The sequence below is a fragment of the Hordeum vulgare genome, chromosome 2H (assembly GCF_904849725.1).
Source record: "Hordeum vulgare subsp. vulgare chromosome 2H, MorexV3_pseudomolecules_assembly, whole genome shotgun sequence".
Lineage (NCBI taxonomy): Eukaryota > Viridiplantae > Streptophyta > Magnoliopsida > Poales > Poaceae > Hordeum > Hordeum vulgare.
In genome coordinates, this window is record NC_058519.1 from 473,120,206 (window position 1) to 473,126,521 (window position 6,316).

Sequence of the window (6,316 nt, forward strand, 5' to 3'; positions counted from 1 at the left end):
AACGCCGTTTTGACATCCATCTGCCAGATTTCATAATCAAAAAATGCAGCTATTGCTAACATGATTCTGACGGACTTAAGCATCGCTACGGGTGAGAATGTCTCATCGTAGTCAACTCCTTGAACTTGTGAAAAACCCTTTGCCACAAGTCGAGCTTTACAAATGGTCACATTGCCGTCAGCGTCCGTCTTCTTCTTAAAGATCCATTTGTTCTGAATGGCCTTGCGGCCCTCAGGTAGTACTTCCAAAGTCCACACTTTGTTTTCATACATGGATCCTATCTCGGACTTCATGGCCTCCAGCCATTTGTTGGAATCTGGGCCCACCATTGCTTCTTCATAATTTGCAGGTTCATTGATGTCTAACAACATGATTGACAAAACGGGATTACCGTACCACTCTGGAGCAGCACGTGGTCTCGTCGACCTGCGTGGTTCGATAGGAACTTGAACCGGAGTTTCATGATCATCATCATTAACTTCCTCCCCAACCGGCGTCGCAACGACAGGGGTTTCCCCTTGCCCTGCGCCACCATCCAGAGGGATGAGAGGTTCGACAACCTCATCAAGTTCTATCTTCCTCCCACTCAATTCTCTCGAGAGAAACTCCTTCTCGAGAAAAGCTCCGTTTTTAGCAACAAACACTTTGCCCTCGGATTTGAGATAGAAGGTGTACCCAACTGTCTCTTTTGGGTAACCTATGAAGATGCACTTTCCGCTTTGGGTTCCAGCTTTTCAGGCTGAAGCTTTTTGACATAAGCATCACATCCCCAAACTTTAAGAAACGACAACTTTGGCCTTTGGCCATACCACAGTTCGTATGGTGTCGTCTCAACGGATTTTGATGGTGCCCTATTTAAAGTGAATGCAGTTGTGTCTAATGCATAACCCCAAAACGATAATGGTAAATCGGTAAGAGACATCATAGATCGCACCATTTCCAATAAAGTACGATTACGACGTTCGGACACACCATTACGCTGTGGTGTTCCAGGCGGTGTCAACTGTGAAACAATTCCACATTGTCTTAAGTGAGCACCAAACTCGAAACTCAGATATTCACCCCCACGATCAGACCGTAGGAACTTGATCTTCTTGTTACGATGATTTTCAACTTCGCTCTGAAATTGCTTGAACTTTTCAAATGTTTCAGACTCGTGCTTCATTAAGTAGACATAACCATATCTACTCAAATCTTCAGTGAAGGTGAGAAAATAATGATATCCGCCGCGTGCCTCCACGCTCATCGGACCGCACACATCGGTATGTATGATTTCCAACAAGTCACTGGCACGCTCCATTGTTCCGGAGAACGGAGTTTTAGTCATCTTGCCCATGAGGCATGGTTTGCACGTGTCAAGTGAATCAAAGTCAAGTGACTCCAAAAGTCCATCGGTATGGAGTTTCTTCATGCGCTTTACACCAATATGACCTAAGCGGCAGTGCCACAAAAATATGGCGCTATCATTGTTAACTCTAACTCTTTTGGTCTCAATGTTATGTATGTGTGTATCACTATCAAGATTCAATATGAACAATCCTCTCACATTGGGTGCATGACCATAAAAGATGTTACTCATAGAAATAGAACAACCATTATTCTTTGACTTAAAAGAGTAACCGTCTCGCAATAAACAGGATCCAGATATAATGTTCAAGCTCAACGCACGCACTAAATAACAATTATTCAAATTCATAACTAATCCCGATGGTAACTGAAGTGAAACTGTGCCGACGGCGATTGCATCAACCTTAGAACCATTTCCTACGCGCATCGTCACTTCATCTTTCACCGGCCTTCGCCTATTCCGCAGTTCCTGTTTCGAGTTGCAAATATGAGCAACAGAACCGGTATCGAATACCCAGGCACTACTGCGAGAGCCGGTTAAGTACACATCAATAACATGTATATCAAATATACCTGATTTTTCTTTGGCCACCTTCTTATCAGCCAGATACTTGGGGCAGTTGCGCTTCCAGTGACCCATACCCTTGCAATAGTAGCACTCTGTTTCAGGCTTAGGTTCAGCTTTGGGTTTCTTCGTCGGATTGGCAACAGGCTTGCCGCTCTTCTTTGAATTACCCTTCTTGCCTTTGCCGATTCTCTTGAAACTAGTGGTCTTATTCACCATCAACACTTGATGCTCTTTACGGAGTTCAGACTCTGTGACTTTCAGCATCGCAAACAACTCGCCGGGTGACTTCTTCATGCCTTGCATATTGTAGTTCAACACAAAGCCCTTATAGCTTGGCGGTAGTGATTGAAGAATTCTGTCAGTGATAGCCTCTTGCGGGAGTTCAATCCCCAGCTCAGCTAGACGGTTTGAGTACCCAGACATTTTGAGCACATGTTCACTGACAGACGAATTCTCCTCCATCTTGCAAGCATAGAATTTATCGGAGGTCTCATACCTCTCGATCCGGGCGTTCTTCTGAAAGATAAACTTCAACTCCTGGAACATCTCATATGCTCCATGACGCTCAAAGCGACGTTGAAGTCCCGGTTCTAAGCCATACAAGACTGCACATTGAACTACTGAGTAGTCCTCCTTACGTGTTAACCAAGCGCTCTTAACATCCTGGTTAGCCGTAGCGGGTGGTTCATCTCCTAGCGCAGCATTAAGGACATAATCCTTCTTCCCAGCTTGTAGGATCAACTTAAGATTACGAGCCCAGTCTACAAAGTTGCTTCCATCATCTTTCAACTTAGCTTTCTCTAGGAACGTATTAAAATTCAGGGTGACTGTTGCGTGATCCATGATCTACAACACAAATACATTCAAAGTGGACTTAGACTATGTTCAAGATAATTAGAGTTTAACTTAATCAAATTACTTGCTAAACTCCCATTCAAAAAGTACATCTCTCTAGTCATTTGAGTGGTTCATGACCCACTTACACTAGCTCAAGTCCGATCATCACGTGAGTTGAGTATAGTTCCAGTGGTAAGCATCCCTATGCTAATCATATCAACTATATGATTCATGATCGACCTTTCGGTCTCATGTGTTCCGAGGCCATGTCTGTACATGCTAGGCTCGTCAAGCTTAACCCGAGTGTTCTGCGTGTGCAACTGTTTTGCACCCGTTGTATGTGAACGTTGAGTCTATCACACCCGATCATCACGTGGTGTCTCGAAACGACGAACTGTAGCAACGGTGCACAGTCGGGGAGAACACAATTTCGTCTTGAAATTTTAGTGAGAGATCACCTCATAATGCTACCGTCGTTCTAAGCAAAATAGGGTGCATAAAAGGATTAACATCACATGCAATTCATAAGTGACATGATATGGCCATCATCACGTGTCCCTTGATCTCCATCACCAAAGCACCGGCATGATCTTCTTGTCACCGGCGCCACACCATGATCTCCATCAACGTGTCGCCATCGGGGTTGTCGTGCTACTCATGCTATTACTACTAAAGCTACATCCTAGCAAAATAGTAAACGCATCTGCAAGCACAAACGTTAGTTTAAAGACAACCCTATGGCTCCTGTCGGTTGCCGTACCATCGACGTGCAAGTCGATATTATCTATTACAATATGATCATCTCATACATCCAATATATCACATCACATCGTTGGCCATGTCACATCACAAGCATACCGTGCAAAAACAAGTTAGACGTCCTCTAATTTTGTTGTTGCATGTTTTACGTGGTGACCATGGGTATCTAGTAGGATCGCATCTTACTTACGCAAACACCACAATGGAGATATATGAATTGCTATTTAACCTTACACAAGGACCTCCTTGGTCAAATCCGATTCAACTAAAGTTGGAGAAACCGACACTTGCCAGTCATCTTTGAGCAAGGGGGTTACTCGTAGCGATGAAACCAGTCTCTCGTAAGCGTACGAGTAATGTCGGTCCAAGCCGCTTCAATCCAACAATACCGCAAAATCAAGAAAAGACTAAGGAGGGCAGCAAACCGCACATCACCGCCCACAAATTTTTTTGTGTTCTACTCAAGAAGACATCTACGCATGTACCTAGCTCATGATGCCACTGTTGGGGAACGTCGCATGGGAAACAAAAAAATTCCTACGCGCACGAAGATCTATCATGGTGGTGTCCATCTACGAGAGCGGATTTCCGATCTACGTACCCTTGTAGATCGCACAGCAGAAGCGTTAGTGAACGCGGTTGATGTAGTGGAACGTCCTCACGTCCCTCAATCCGCCCCGCAAACCGTCCCATGAACCGTCCCGCGATCCGTCCCACGATCTAGTGCCGAACGGACGGCACCTCCGCGTTCAGCACACGTACAGCTCGACGATGATCTCGGCCTTCTTATTCCAGCAAGAGAGACGGAGAGGTAGAAGAGTTCTCCTTTTTTTCTCTTTGATTTTCTATCCTTGGCGCATAGGGCCCTCTTGGGCTGTCCCACCAGCCCACCAAGGCTGGTGCGCCACCCCCAAGGCCTATGGGCTTCCCCGGGGTGGGTTGCCCCCCCCCGGTGAACATCCGGAACCCATTCGTCATTTCCGGTACATTCCCGGTAACTCCGAAAACCTTCCGGTAATCAAATGAGGTCATCCTATATATCAATCTTCGTTTCCGGACCATTCCGGAAACCCTCATGATGTTCGTGATCTCATCCGGGACTCCGAGCAACATTCGGTAACCAACCATATAACTCAAATACGCATAAAACAACGTCGAACCTTAAGTGTGCAGACCCTGCGGGTTCGAGAACTATGTAGACATGACCCGAGTGACTCCTCGGTCAATATCCAATAGCGGGACCTGGATGCCCATTTTGGATCCCACATATTCTACGAAGATCTTATCGTTTGTACGTCAGCGTCAAGGATTCATATAATCCCGTATGTCATTCCCTTTGTCCTTCGGTATGTTACTTGCCCGAGATTCGATCGTCAGTATCCGTACACCTATTTCAATCTTGTTTACCGGCAAGTCTCTTTACTTGTTCCGTAATACAAGATCCCGCAACTTACACTAAGTCATATTGCTTGCAAGGCTTGTGTGTGATGTTGTATTACCGAGTGGGTCCCGAGATACCTCTCCGTCACACGAAGTGATAAATCCCAGTCTCGATCCATACTAACTCAATGAACACCTTCGGAGATACCTCTAGAGCATCTTTATAGTCACCAGTTACGTTGCGACGTTTGATACACACAAAGCATTCCTCCGGTGTCAGTGAGTTATATGATCTCATGGTCATTGGAACAAATACTTGACACGCAGAAAACAGTAGCAACAAAATGACACGATCAACATGCTACGTCTATTAGTTTGGGTCTAGTCCATCACGTGATTCTCCTAATGACGTTATCCAGTTATCAAGCAACAACACCTTGTATATAATCAGAAGACCCTGACTATCTTTGATCAACTGGCTAGCCAACTAGAGGCTTGCTAGGGACAGTGTTTTGTCTATGTATCCACACATGTATATAAGTCTTCATTCAATACAATTATAGCATGGATAATAAACGATTATCTTGATACAGGAATTATAATAATAACTATATTTATTATTGCCTCTAGGGCATAATTCCAACAGTAGCTGTACTGATGGAGATCAGATACAAATCTTCTATATCGTCTGCTTGATGCCATGTCGAATTGTGTGCTTAATTATGAAGTAAACTGATCACACGCCTTATTTTTTGACCCGCCACAGGGCTGGCATCGTTCATGTAGGAGCAGATTTTTACTTCTCCAAAAACATAAACCTGAGCAGCCAAATTATGACACTTGGTTAAGCCTCAATTTCATGATAAGTTAGCTTATTCCAAGTTCAGGAGATTTGTTTGCTTTTGCATGGAAAATAGTAAATGTGACTATGTGCTCATGTTAATTGCATAGTTTATCAGAGGGTAAACTGTCTGCTGCATGCAAGTGTGTGGATTAATTTCTTATGTTGTTCCTAACTAATATAGGGACCTACTGGATGATATCTTTCTTAACTTGCATATGATAGTTTCTCGCAATCGTTTTCAAGTAGTACTTGATTTATTTTTCTGTCGAGTTTTGGAGAACATACTTATGTGCTCCACTGTATTAGCGTCACAAGCAGAATAACTCCTTTTCTGTATTCTAACCAGGAAATAATTCTGGAAACGACACTCATTTTCAGCATGGGCTGGCAAGCATCTTGGTGATTCTTTTTATTTAGTTAGAGTTGCACATGTCACAATATTATGTAACAAAGAATCGTAGCTAGTGAGAAAATTTTAGAAACTCCATGTACACATAGTGGTGATTGTTAGTCATACTATTTATGTAAATGGAATTTGTTGCCAATTCTTGCTTACAAGCTATTGGATCCATCATTGTCTA